The sequence below is a fragment of the Triticum urartu genome, chromosome 5A, assembly GCF_056163025.1.
Source record: "Triticum urartu cultivar PI428250 chromosome 5A, HENAU_Tu73, whole genome shotgun sequence".
In the NCBI taxonomy this organism is placed as follows: domain Eukaryota; kingdom Viridiplantae; phylum Streptophyta; class Magnoliopsida; order Poales; family Poaceae; genus Triticum; species Triticum urartu.
The window spans coordinates 437,562,101-437,577,010 of NC_141877.1; positions in this window are offsets into that span (position 1 = coordinate 437,562,101).

Genomic DNA, 14,910 nt, shown 5'->3' on the forward strand with positions numbered 1-14,910 from the left:
TGTACTACATCAACTCGAATTCTATTTTTTGAATACACTTGATGTTGCTTCCAAATAATAGTATATTTGATGTCCTAACTATATATTCATAATCTAAACCATGTTCCATACGTACACCGTGTTTATCACACATAGTATAGTGCCCCGCTGTCGGTGTCAAAACCGGCGGATCTCGAGTAGGTGGTACCGAATTGTGCGTCTAAGCCTGATGGTAACAGGAGGCGGGGGACACAATGTTTACCTAGGTTTGGGCCCTCTCGATGGAGGTAATACCCTACTTCCTGATTGATTGATCTTGATGATATGAGTATTACAAGATTTGATCTACCATGAGATCGTAGAGGCTAAACCCTAGAAGCTAACCTATGATTATGATTGTTGTTGTCCTACGGACTAAACCCTCCGGTTTATATAGACACCGGAGGGGTCTAGGGTTACACAGAGTCGGTTACAGAGAAGGAGATCTACATATCCGAATCGCCAAGCTTGCCTTCCACGCAAAGGAGAGTCCCACCCTGACACGGGACGAAGCCTTCAATCTTGTATCTTCATAGTCCAACAGTCCGGCCAAAGTATATAGTCCGGCTGTCCGAGGACCCCCTAATCCAGGACTCCCTCAGTATCCCCTGAACCAGGCTTCAATGACGATGAGTCCGGCGCGCAGATTGTCTTCGGCATTGCATGGCGGGTTCCTTCTCCGAATACTCCATAGAAGATTTTGAACGCAAGGATCGTGTCCGGCTCTGCAAATAAAAATTCCACATACCATCGTAGAGAGTATAATATTCCACAAATCTAATCCGCTAACAACTTTTTCTAACGTGACACCACGCCACGACCCGGTTACTGCGCATGTTGTGATGCGGTTTTATGGGCATGTCTTATCGAAGCAGAGATCATGTCCCCCTATCTCGGGATTCTCATCAATACGGGTATGGGTAATCCAACCGCGTCTTCAACATGATGCTTGGGGAATAAGCGAGTCTACCGGGCAAGTGGGGAGGCGCTGGATCCTTTTTCACCCAGGCCTTCTTCTTCTGCTTATCCATTCCCCTCCACTCGAGCCCCAGCGCCCAAGCGTTCGTCCTCTCCAGCCACAAATGCCTTCTGAAAATGTCTAGATTTGGAGCAGGAGGAAAATGGATGGCCTCTACCGTCCGGGAGAAGGATATCAAAAAGCTTCGGGAGGCCAGGTACCTGGCCCAGAAAATCAGCCACCGTCTCCCGATGGTAGGACAGATTGTCCCTACTCTAGAACCCCACGAGAGGGTTGTTTTCCTCCCTCATTTTGTCCACGGGCTGGGGTTTCCCCTCCACCCATTCGTTCGTGGCATCATGTATTACTATGGGATCGATTTTCATGATCTATCCCCCAATTCCTTCCACAACATCTCGACGTTCAACGTCGTGTGCGAGGCCTTTCTCCGCATCTCGCCACACTTCGGCTTATGGCTGAAGATCTTTAATGTGAAGCCCAAGGTAGTGGGCGGTGAGCACGCCGAGTGCGGAGGCGCCATGGTGAGCAAGATGCCCAATGTCACATGGCCAACAAGTACTTTCAATGATTCCGTCAAAGGGTGGCAGCAGCAGTGGTTTTACATCACTGAGCTGCGCAGCACAAAATGGGCCGCTGCTCCTGTATTCCGATCTAGAGCCCACCTACAGCTTATGTCCTGGCCAAAGAAGGGCCTGGATTGGTCTTCGTCCGACGAGCTGTTAGCGCTCCAGACGCGCATCAAGGATATGGAAGACAAGAATATCAAACTTGTCAATGTAGTCCAGGTGATGTTAGTTCGCCGGATCCTTCCTTGTCAACACCGGGCTTGCAATTTATGGGAATTCGACCTGGCCACGCACAAACCCTGCGAGAGCTCTTTGGCTCCTCACACAAAGACATCTAGAAGGTCCTTTTTAAGTCCGGCAAATCACGGCCGGACTCAACCGAGGACCGCTGGTACCACCTGTCCCGCCTCGCAAGTTCGGTAAGCCATCATAAGTTTTATTCGCATAACCTAAGGGAAACGCTTAATGTGTTTTCCACAACTCTCCTAGGGCTGGATGAAGAAGGCGGGGCGGATCTACTGTCCGTCCCCGCTACCTGAAGAACCGGCCGACCCGCTTTTAACGAAGATGCTGGTCCCGGTGCCCTACAAGGCGCCGAAGAAGAAGGCCGGGAGAGAGACCAAGAAGATAAGGGGCGGCCTCCGTCATCGTGGCGCCTCGGACACGATATACGAAGACTCCAATGCCCGTTCTTACACTGAAGAGGATGATGAGGAGGAGGAAGATGAATCCCGGGCGGGGGGAAGAAAGAAAAGGACAGCCTCCACATACTTGGAGGCCGAGTCACCTAAGAAGGGAAGAACTTGTCTTCCAGAGGAGTCCACCACCGCTGATAGCAGCCCGGAGTGGGATCCCAGGGCTCAGCCCCTGGTGAACTCGTGAGTATATAAAAATCCGAACACGTTTATGCGTCCAGACTCATCATGGCATAATATTTTAATCTAGGTCATACTTTTTGCAGTCCGGCGAGGTCCCGCGCCGAGCATTCCTCGTCGGAGGATTTGCTAGGCTCGCATGCTATGGAGAGCGGGACAACCCCAAAAGCCCCTTCCCCCAAACACGTGAATGACACCGAGGCTTCATCCCAGGAGGACCCAGGCCAAGGAGGGGGGAAAAGATTGCTAAGGTGGCACCAAGAGGTCAAACTTCAGGGGGCGGAGACATGGGAGAGAAGGCTCCCATGGGCGTCGTCGGCGGGAGCCATCTTGAATTCGGCCCCCAGCCGGACGTAATTCCGGAGACCAATATGGTTCCAGAGTCAGGCAGGCGGCCTCCCTCGGCTAGAGGGGGTGTACCTATTCCACCGGCAACCTCTGTCCAACCAGAGGTGTTGGATACTTTATTGGCGGTGCTAAAAAGCTCCTCCATCGTCAATGAACACCGTGCCCTTATGGGTGCGGTAATTGAGAAGATTCAGTCTGCGGAGAGTGGACTGAATGAAGCTTGTATTAGCCTTATAAGAGGCTTTGAGGTGTGTTTTATGATGCTTCGAAGAGTGTCACAGTATAGATGGTAGCCCCTGATACACTGTTCGGTGAGAGAAAGAGTCGGACAGAGGATCAAATCTATGTTCGCAGGAGACTCACTTGATGGCATTTACCTCTCTTCTTTTATAAACAAGCATCTGTAGCGACTGCCGCCTCTCATACTGCGGAGGTCTCTGGACTAAATCAAAGTCTAGAGCGAGCCACAGAAGAATTGGGCCAGTTGAAAAGGCAGTTGGAGGATAAACAAGGTGTGCACAAACCTTGCTCACGTTCAGTGCGAACGAATTTAAAATATGTTTGATGATTTGCGCCAGGGGCGATGACCGAAGTCGAGGCTCTTAAGAAGGCTGATGCCGAGGCCGAGAGAAAGGTAGCCGCAGAGCGGGCTCTTCGTGAGAAGCACGAGGCTAGGGTTATTGAAGCTGAGCAAGAGCTTCAAGAGGTCGTGAGAAGATGCGAGGCCTTGGAGCAGAGTCTAATGGAGAAAGAATCCGAACTTACCAAGGCTCATCAGGCCGCATGCGATGCCCAGGGGGAAACCCAAGGTGCCTTGCAGGAGATCCAAGAGGCAAGGGAGATCGCGGCGGGTAAGGCTTGTTCCATGTAAGGCAAGTATTTGGGGAGAAAATCATGTTTCTAATCTTGAGTTCGGATTTCACCAGGGGTATTTGCAGAGCTGCCACGCAACATATCTGATGCCGCACAATTCTACCGAGTCGAAGAAAGGAACACTGCGGATAAGCTCTTCTGGTCACAGTATCTGGCACCGAATTGTCCAGTGCCTTTTGTCGATCAACTGAAACAGCTTATCAAACTGCATAAGGCGGTCGAGCTAGCCATGAAGGATTTGATTATCCGGCTATGGCCCGCTGAGCCGATTCCATGCAGCTACTTCGGGGTCGTGAAGCGGCTTGCGAGTGCCTGCCCTCGACTTGACATCGTCAAGTGGTCAGTCTGTATAGAGGGTGCTCGAATGGCCTTCGCCCGCACAAAGGTGCACTGGGGGAAGATAGATGTTGAAAAGCTGGTGACTGAGGGACCACCGAAGGGAAAGGAGCACCGCAAGCCTGAGTTATATTATGAAAGTGTCCTGAAAGGATCATCCCTTGCGGTGGAGCAATGTACCGAGGACATTGTATTTCCATGAATACAATCATGTTGTCCTTTGTAATGTTGAACAAGGTCATTTCTATTATTTATTGCCTGTTATATGAAAGTTTATCCTCCTGCGCGGCCGCCGTTTTATATGTTAATCCTGAAAGTTGGCTAGTCGTCGGCGTCTGCCCCCACGTAGGAAGTACGGGGGTGTTCGAGATAAACCTGATCACTCTTTATCCCAGTTTTGGGTCCTTCGAAGGAGGTGTTCAGCACAACGAACCAGGCAATCGGACTATAGGGCTTTATCACTCTCACTTAGCCATAGGAGCTTTAGAAAAGGAAGGTAGGCGCAGCCCCTGGTGTTCGGAAGACCGCACGAGGGGATCTATAAGCACCTGATCAGAAGAAAAGCCGATCCATCGCACGCTGCATTGGTTATGTCATTATGCAGGAGGAATCCTTAAAGATTTTACAACCTCTCGAACAGCTAACCAACACTCGCCGTATCATGACAGTCAGTTTTCGGCTTTCTCTACTGAGGTGCTCGTCCGGAAGAACCGAGACACAATCGCAGTAGTTCTCCCTGTGCCGCCTTAGCCGATATAGCGGAACGTAAGGCAGCAACACATGGGAGCCAGGCAAACCCAACATTTGACCCAAGACATGATTCCGAGCTGATGCATATAATGTTATAAGTTTGGGGTGCCGAACTACCATGAAGGTGTTCGGACTTTATTGCCGTATTATGGGTAAAACGAAGCCCCTGACATATTAAGGTATATCGCGGTGTAAGGATGCCATTTGACAAAAGATTTTCAATAAGAGATAATGGCAGATAAATGTCATATAAATCCACATGTTGTATTTCAATAATACGTCGATGTGTATGAGTACATGTAAATTAATAAAAAGAGAAAGTGACTGCATAACATACTGAGACGAGGCGGGAAGAAGCTGTGTGCGGATCCGTAGTGCAGTCGGATGGTCATCGAGGGGAATATCTAAGGGTGCCCTTGTGCATTCGAGCTGTTTCCATATCCCCGGTCCTGGCCTGGGAAAAAATGAACCTATAAAGAAAATGCGGGAAATGTTTGTGTGCCATAGAGTGGTTGAGCCGCAGTATGTGGCCTCTCCTGGCTTTTGCCGGAGTGTTTTAATTGAACTCTAGATGAGCCGTGCTATCCTGCCATGAAGTAGTCGGAGTCCTTTGGCGGTGTCTGGGAGCTTGGCCATCGACTCGAGGTTTGATTGAAAGGTGCCACTCGTTGCTTCTGCTGTTAAAGCAGCGGTATACTCTTTGGTACCGAGGGGGAGTTCGGCCTTGCCATTAACCATGATGACGCCGCGCGGACCAGGCATCTTGAGCTTATGGTAGGCATAATGTGGCACGATGTTGAATCGAGCGAACGTGGTTCGTCCGAGCAATGCCTGATAATCACTACAAGAGGGGACGATGTCGAAGATTAACTCTTCGGTACGGTAATTGTCCGGTGATCCAAAGACTACCTCAAGGGCGATGGAGCCTGTACAGCTGGCCTTCACACCTAGTATAATACCTTTAAAGGTGGTTTTAGTGGGCTTGATCATCGAATGATCGATACCCATCTTGCGCACTGTGTCCTGGTAAAGTAGGTTTAGACCGCCGCCTCCATCCATAAGGACTCGTGTGAGGTGGAACCCGTCAATTATTGGGTTGATGACTAGTGTGACTGAATTGCCCTGATTGGTATTAACCGGACGATCCGTGTGGTTGAAGGTGATCGGCCCTAGTTTATATGTGGGGCGACTGGTTCCGTTAAGTCGACATCCCTAAGGGTGCGCATCCGTTCCGAGTTGGGAGTGTGGGTGGCGTCTACCACGTTCACCGTTTGGATATGCGGGGGAAATTTCTTTTGCCCTCCTGTATTCGGTGATCTGGGCTCCTCGTCGCCATCATCGTTTTGAGGACCCTTCTCCTTGTTTTCGGTACCTAACCTGCCGGCTTGTTTGCAGACCCAGCATTCTCTGTTGGTATGATTGGTTGGTGTTCCTGGGGTGCCACGAATTTGGCATGGACGATCGAGTATGCGGTCCAGACTGGACGGGCCCGAATTGTCATTTTTGAATGGCCTTTTCCGCTGACCAGACTTAGAGCCACTACATCCGGCATTGACTGCTGTGTCTTCGGCATTACCACCATTTTTGCGATGCTTGTGTTTGTTGCGTCGGGGTTTGCCGTTGCTATCTCTGGCCTCTGATGTGCCAGGATTGCTTGCTGTGTTGTTGCTACGGGCCAACCAACTATCCTCGCCCGCGCAAAAGCGGGTCATGAGTGTCGTGAGGGCTGCCATGGATTTTGGCTTCTCTTGGCCGAGATGTCGGGCAAGCCACTCGTCACGGATGTTATATTTAAAGGCCCCTAGGGCTTCGGCATCCAGACAGTCGACAATTTGGTTCTTTTTAGTTAGGAACCGAGTCCAGAATTTCCTGGCTGATTCTCTGGGCCGTTGGGTTATGTGACTTATATCATCAGCATTCGGTGGTCGCACATAAGTGCCCTAGAAGTTGTCTAGGAATGCGTCTGCTAGGTTCTCCCAACTTCCGATGGAGTTTGCCGACAAGCTATTCGGCCAATGCCGAGCTAGCCCTTTGAGTTTTTGTGGGAGATACTTGATGGCGTGTAGATCATCCCCGCGGGCCATGTGAATGTGGAGGAAGAAATCCTCTATCCATACCGCAGGGTCTATAGTACCATCATATCATTCAATGTTCACGGGTTTAAACCCTTCTGGGAATTCATGATCCATTACTTCTTCGGTGAAGCATAGGGGGTGTGCGGCACCTCTGTGCCGGGCTATATCACGATGCAGTTCATACGAGTCTTATCTGCTGTGTTCGGCCCGACCCGATTTGGTTTTAGTATATCCGGCGTGACAGTCATCGTCACGCATTGGGGCGTGCCCCCGTGATCCGTAGATCGATCTTGTATGTCCTGCTTTGTTTTCCAATATGTCTCGCAGGTCCTGCGTGTAGCCCCGGCCTTGATGTTTTTGTTTGACTAGCGACAGGGTGCGAGATGGACTTCGGGCTGATACGCCGCTTTGTCTCGGCCAAGAGGTGGTCAGTCAGCTGCATCATATGCTGGTAGTGTAGGCTTTAATGCTTCCTCCTCGAGTTGGGGTAGCATCCTGCGCTTTGGGTAACTTTTGGTTGGGCGCTCGAGTTCGTATTCCTCAGTTGCCAGGACCTCGGTCCATCTATCCGCTAGCAGATCTTGATCAGCTTAAAGCTGTTGTTGCTTTTTCTTTAGGCTTTTTGCTGTGGCTATAAGACAACGCTTGAAGCGCTGCTGCTCGACGGGATCCTCAGGCACGATGAATTCTTCGTCACCGAGGCTCACCTCATCTTCGCAGAGGGGCATGTAATTGTCATCCTCTGATTCTCCGTCTGTCGCCTATTCCTTAGGGCTGGCTTACCCATCCTCCCGCTCGAAGCCTAGCCGGAGCGGATGGTCTTCGTCTTCGGCACTATCCGCAGCGTTATTGTTTCTTGTGCCAGTATAGCTGCTTTTGCTATGACGCGGCTTAGAGCGGCGCCGATGACACCGGTGCTTAGATTGCTTCTTGAGGGGATTATCCTCCATTGCCTTATTGCCATCGCTTTCTTTGGGGGTGTCCACCATATATATATATATATATATATATATATCATATGATGAGGTGGCTGTCCAGCGCCCTGTGGGCGGTGGTTCCTGTTCTTCTCCTGCATCGTCGTCCATACTGTCGATGTCTTCGGAGCCGAAATCAAGCATGTTGGTTAGGTCATCGACAGTGGCTATTAAGTGGGTGGTGGGTGGGGAACGAATTTCGTCGTCCGCTTCCCACTCAAGCCGAACATAGTTCGGCCAAGGATCTCCTGACAAGGAGAGAGACCTCAATGAATTTAGCACGTCGCCCAAGGGCGAGTGCTGAAAGATATCCATGGAGAAAAACTCAATGATCGGTGCCCAATCAGATTCGATAGGCACGGACGCAAGCGGTTCGGAGCCTGTGGCCGGGGACGAATCCAAGGGTCCGATGACACAGGTCTCATAGGAGGTGATGTCAGTATTCGGCTCTATCGCCGCTCAGTGTGCAGCCTCCGTGGCGGGGTCCATCCACCCGTCCTCGGATGGCACGATCTGCTTCGAATTGAGGGCCGGAGTAACTGCAGGTGCAATCTCCCGTACACCGTCCGATGGCAGAGCTAAGTCATGCTCGTCGTCACTGTGCGGCACGCCTGACATGAGCTCGAATCCGTCGAAGATCAAGTCTCCGCGGATATCAGCAGTGTAGTTCAAGCTTCCAAATCTGACCTGATGGCCATGGGCGTAGCTATCGATCTGCTCTAGATGGCCAAGCGAGTTGGCCCGCAGTACGAAGCCGCCGAATACGAAGATCTATCAGGGGAGAAGAACCTCACCCTGGATCGCATCGTTGCCGATGATCGAAGGAGCCATCAAGCCTTTATCGTGATGGCACAATGGAACTCTCAATGAAAGCACCAATGTCTATGTCAAAACCGGCGGATCACGGGTAGGGGGTGCCGAACAGTGTGTCTAAGGCTGATGGTAAGAGGAGGCAGGGGAAACAATGTTTACCCAGGTTCGGGCCCTCTCGATGGAGGTAATACCCTACTTCCTTCTTGATTGATCTTGATGATATGAGTATTACAAGAGTTGATCTACCACGAGATCGTAGAGGCTAAACCCTAGAAGCTAGCCTATGATTGTTATTGTTGTTGTCCTACGGACTAAACCCTTCGGTTTATATAGACAGTAGAGGGGTCTAGGGTTACACAGAGTCGGTTATAGAGAAGGAGATCTACATATCCGAATCGCCAAGCTTGCCTTCCATGCAAAGGAGAGTCCCACCTAGACACGGGACGAAGCCTTCAATCTTGTATCTTCATAGTCCAACAGTCCGTCCAAAGTATATAGTTCGGCTGTCCGAGGACCCCGTAATCCAGGACTACCTCACCCGTCCCCTACATTATGACAAGTATTTAGACCTGAGCTGCAAAAACCACACATTAGCCCAAATTATGATCAATGTTTTATATATTATATGTAGTACTAGCAAGGTGCCCATGCGTTCCATAGAACATCAACAAGATCAAGGGGAGGCCTAATTTGCAAATATGGAGAGGGGTGTGGGTATCTTTTTTCAAAATTGCCATAGTTTCCTTCCTATCCGTCAGATATAAATCAGACGGCCTATATTGCAGGATGGCAGGCACACCATCATCAACAACTCCATTTTTTATAAGAGTAGAGATAAAATATATTATATGTAGTATAACATGTTCATAACCACACCATCTGCATCACCGTTATATATATTCACACATGCGTCGGTTCAAAATACTATGGTAAATTCTTCAAATATCCGAATTCTCTTTTTATAATGAAGTGTGATCTCTATTCGTCTTTTACACCCACACAATCCTCTTATCTTTGTAGCTAGCGCTAACTTTCTCTCGTGCATGCAGATGCCCGCATCCCTCTCACCCTCCCTCAGCATTCTCTAGCTCCATTGCACAAATTCGTCTTTTCACTTTAGGTCGTTCACCCACGGTGTGTGTAGGCCCAGCTCCTTGTTTACGGCACACATCGATCAATATGCCTCTCTAGCCAGGTGTGCCTAGCACAAACACAAGCTTCCCCTCTTCTCTTATCACCGTCCATGCCTCACTCCCACCACTCTTTTCATCAATCTCGTACTCGCACACTCCTTCCCCCTCGATAGAGTATGACTCACGCACCACCTCCTAGATGCATCCCTCTCTCTATCCTTCTCCACATGCCTCATTTGCTTCTAACACACACATGCATGTATACTGATCGATCTCCCAACATATACCTAGGTTGACTTTAACTATCCCCCCCAAGATCGACGTACCTCACAAGTTATGTCTCTCCTTCCTTTGACAAAGGATGATTGACCTTCCTATGTAGTTACGTCTTCTTACCACAGCCATATCGTCCCCCCCTCATCATTCATGCATGCCTCCAGATCCGTCTCTCACACGCACATGCACAGACAGGCAGCCATCCCCTCTCTTATTGATATTGCAGGCATGCCCTCCGGTTGTCTAGCAAGCCTATCCCACCATTTGTTAGAAGCAACTCCACTACCACCCCCTGCAACACTATAGCTCTGTCTCTCTCCCAACCTTTATTCCTCTCCTACACATATGCATGGATGTCGATCGATCTCCCTTAATACATGAGGTAGATCGATCTCCCTTAATACATGAGGTAGGCCTCTCTCCTCCTCCACACATATACCAGCCATTGTACCTCTATAGTTAATTAGGCCTCCCTACCCCCACCACACACCGATAGTCGAGCGCTGTAGGCAGGTATACATGCCACAGTGTCGGGGGTTGGGTGCAACATATGCCAAAGGATGGGTTATCATGGTGGGGGTGAGTAGAACGTCGTCGGTGCCTGGAAACGGGATGAGGCGTAGACATGCACGCCGGCGAATCTTACCCAGCTTCAGGCTCTCTGGGGAGATAATACCCCTACTGCTGCTCTACGGGGTGTCCGCATGATCACTATGGCAAAGTGTTTACACGATTGCTCCTTGAGCTATTTCCTGGAGGTAGGAGAGGGCAAGGCTAGCTCTCTCCCTCCTATATGATCTGGTCTAGAGCTAATGGTTTCCAACCCTTTGCATGGGTTTCCTGGGGGGTTTATATAGGCCTAGCCCCCAGGGGTACAATGGTAATCCGGCTGGATGCGGGACCAGCCATCAGTGCCTCTGGCCTCCGTCTTCTCCGCCGACTGGTGGGCCCTGCCGATTGGCTAGGTACGGAGCCAACAGGCCGCGTCCGCCGCGGGCGGGTCTTGCCGGCTGCTGATTACTGTACCCGTGCTTCTGATGACGCGGGCTTGGTCATGGAGTCGTGGCAACAGCCCCGCAGCCTGGCGGGCGATCCCTATTGCCACTCTCCGTCACATCTGATTAATGGCGCGTGGGTCCCGGGGAGGATCTGGCCGACTCTCGGGGGCCGACTGGTGGCGCACTTGCCGTGTCCTGAGATCCCGCTAGCTGGTGGGACCCGCCACCCCAGGGTCGTATAGACAAGCCATCGTGGCCGCAGGATTCGGTCCTTTGGTGCTGATGTCGGGGCCGGCACGGCAACAGTGCCACGCCGCGCGGAGATCTTCCCGGGTACGGCGTGCTGTGGCCATGCCTGCCCCTGGTAAGGGGTGGGAGCGGGTTTTACTGTAGCCACTCTCCGGCCCTGTCCCTCCTGATAAGGATATGGGGTTTGTTGGAGTCCCGGTCCGACTCCCCAAGGTCAGCTTCTTGGGAAGTCGGCTGTCAGGAGTCGGCTTATCCTGAAATCGTTCCTGGGACTCGGCCGTGAGTGGCTAGTCGGTTGCCTTGCCGCCGACTTCTCTAAAGGCGGCTCCGTGTCCTAGGATCTTGAGGGGCGCAGCCTGCCCCGATGTCTTGAAAGGTTCTGGGGCTCGGGTTAGCCTACCCGTGGCCCATTACTCCGACAGTAGTCCCCAAAGCTGATGAGGCACCGCGGACGATCGGCCGAGAAGCCTCAGCAGTTTCTCTTTCGGGGTGCTCGACACATGGTTCTTGCTTGATTTCCGCCGGGCCGACTAGAAGGAGTCAGACCCGCTCAACTCTGACTTGCACAGTATTTCGAACGTCATGGCGGGATCCAGGTAGTGTGCTGGCTAAGCTTCCAGGACGCCGCCCGTTCCGGGCCCGTCACGTGGCAACGCGCGGCCGGGCCAGTCTGCCAGCCTGCGTGCGTGACGGGACGGGCCCGTAGGAGGGGCCCGCCATTAGCGTGCCTCGGCGCCCGAGCGGATCCGCTGTGGCCTGAGCGAACGGTTGGGATTCTTGTGAAGTTACTGCGCGCAGTAACTTTGTCGTGGAAACGTGGGGGTCGTGGGGTCGTGGGCGCAGTAAATCCCATGACCGCCCCCTCGGCTTCGCAGCCCATGAGGCTATAAGTAGGGGGAGGAGGGGGGCGTGGCAGAGCACGCGCGCCCCTCCTTCCCACTACTCCTTCTTCTTCTTCCTCGCCCCGCCGTGCGCCCAAGATTTGACGAACGCCGCGGCGATCAGCTCACGATGAGTTCTTCTTCTGCCGCCGCGCCTCCGTCGGTGCGTTCCGGCACCTGGGACGGCTCAAAAGTTCACGACGACCACATCGAGTTCCTCCGCAAGACTCGTCGACTCCCCGGCGAAGATTATGTGTGGGTGCGTCTTGCGCCGAGGGGGGAGATTTCCCCAGCGCCGGAGGAGGGCGAGCAGGTCATCTTCCGCTCGAACTGCCTACAGGGATTGGGGCTGCCGGCGAGCAGCTTCTTCCGCTCTTTTCAGGAGTTCTACGGCCTCCAGCCGCACCACCTCACGCCCAACACGGTGCTGCTGCTGTCCGCCTTCATGGCCTTGTGCGAAGGCTTCCTCGGAGTCCTCCCCACCCTCGAGCTCTGGTGGGAGTTCTTCTACTCCAAGCTCGGTACCCAGGCTACAGGCGTGCCGGCTCAATGCGACGCGTTCATCGCCGGGCGGAGATCGGGGGCCGACAACCCCTTCCCCACCATCAAGCCGATAAAGTCGGTGAAGATGTGGCAGCGATCGTACTTCTACGTCAAGAGCTTCTTTGCGAGGGGCGATTGGGTCAACCTACCGGCTTTCGAAGCCGGCCCGCCGGCTGGGAGACTGCCCAACTGGTCGTACCAGGCCAAGTCACCGACGCCTGCGGGAGCCGGTGCCGTCGCGCGACTCCGAGTGCTGGCGCATTCGGAGGGCTTGACTGGTCCAGACCTGCTGGCCGCTTTCGTGGCGCGCCGAGTTCTCCTGCTCCAAGGTCGCCCCCACATGATATGCCAAATGAGCGGCACCGTGACCCGAGTCGGATGTGCACCAATGACATGCCTCACGAGGAGGTGGCCTACATGGTGAACTACCTCTCGGACAGCAAGCTCCTGGAGGACTGGCTGTTTGGCAAGGAGCCATACTCCCGCGCCAACCCCCCACCCACAGTGAGTTGCCTTTTATTTCTTTCTTTGGATTGTCTTCTTTCTTGCCGAGTTTGTTTTGTGCGGCCTGACCAGTCGGCTTTGGCCAGAATCCCCTCCTCCATCCACCAGCCGGCACCACGGGGCCGGCCCGCGAGTTCCTTGCCGACCGGGCAGAGAGCGACGTCGACGACCCCGATCTGGGAGCGGCGGCTTTGGAAGACGACATGGATGGAGGAGGCGGCCCGCGGCTCGGGGCCAACCTAGAGGACTGGTCTGATGATGATGAGGAGGTCGCCCCTCACCATCGGCCAGGAGCCAGCCACCCCGGCGCGGGCTCTTCTGCCGCGCCGGGTGCTCCAGGCGGCGGGAAGAAGCGTAGGGCCGTGCCGACCTTGTTCGGCAGTCGGCCGATGAAGCCCAAGAGTTCGGCTGCGGCGACCCGGCGGGATGAGGCGGCTGCGAAGGCCATCCACTTTCGTAAGGAAGTGAAGAAGACGCCACTGGTCTCGGCGTGAGTATTCCGTCTCAATGCTTTATTCTTTCTTTGTGGCTTTGTCTGAGTCTTTTACTTGCTTCCCTTGCTTCAGGGCTCCCCTCACTCTTGAGATGGTCGTCGCCGCCTCCATCATGGGGTCAGTGGAGACGTCTTCCTCCACTCGGCGGATTGACCCCGCCGCCGACCTCCGGGAGGGGATGGAGCGTAATGCGCAGGAGAAGCGCAACGAGGAAGAGGCCGCCCGCCTGGAGAAGGTGGAGGCCAATAAGGCGGAGGCCTACGCCAAGAAGAAACTGGCCGAGGCTGAAGCCGTCGCCGCGACGAAGCGGCAGGCCGAGGAGGCCACGCACCGCCAATCGGTGGTGTTCGTCACCCCGCTGAACTCTGCGCCGCCGCCTCCGGAGTTCACGGGGCAGACTGGGGAAGCCAGTGGTGAGAACCCCATCCTGGAAAGGGAAGGCGGCAGCTCCTCCACGTCGGATGTGATCGTTCCGCTGCCTCCGTCGCCGTCTGGGAGCGCGCAAGGCGAACAGCCGGCGGATCCGCCGGTGCCGCCGACTGAAGACGAGGCCGTGGCGAGGCTACTCCTTCAAGTCGGCTCGCCAATGCGCCACCGTCTTGAGAAGGGGACTTCGGCGCCACTCCCCCTGGAGGCCGGCACCGCCAGCTCGGTGATCCCAGACGCCGAAGCGACAAGCGCCGCGCCCATTGGGTGGGTGCGAGGAGGGGGCACGGGGCCGCTGAACCAGGCGCTTCTGGACGCCCAGACGAAGCTGCGAGCTGAGGGCGACGCGATCCAGAATTGCACCAAGGCATACCTGGCGTCGCGAGCGGCCCTCCGGGTATGCTTTCTCTTTGGTCCTCTTTTTTTCTAGTTTTTGTTCCTCTCTGTGGGGGCGCGCCAGCGCACCCACTGGGTGTAGTTCCCGAGTTTCGGGTCGGTTGCTGAACAGGTGGCCCGGAACTCCAATTGGTGAGTTCCGGGTACTTACTTTGTCTGAAATATTTTCTCGCGGGACTACCACAACCTCCTTGTTACTGCCTTCAACCACAGCCTCAGCTCGACCGTGCCTCCAGTGACGACCCGCGTGCGACCGAGCCGACCGCCGCCGGAGGCGATCGAGCCGAGACTGCCCAGCCAGCTGCCCAAACGCCTGACGCTGCCATCTCCTCCGACCCTCCGAATCTGTCTGCCGCAACTTAGGCTACCGCCTTATCTTTATTTTATCTGCTTTAGTAGTCTC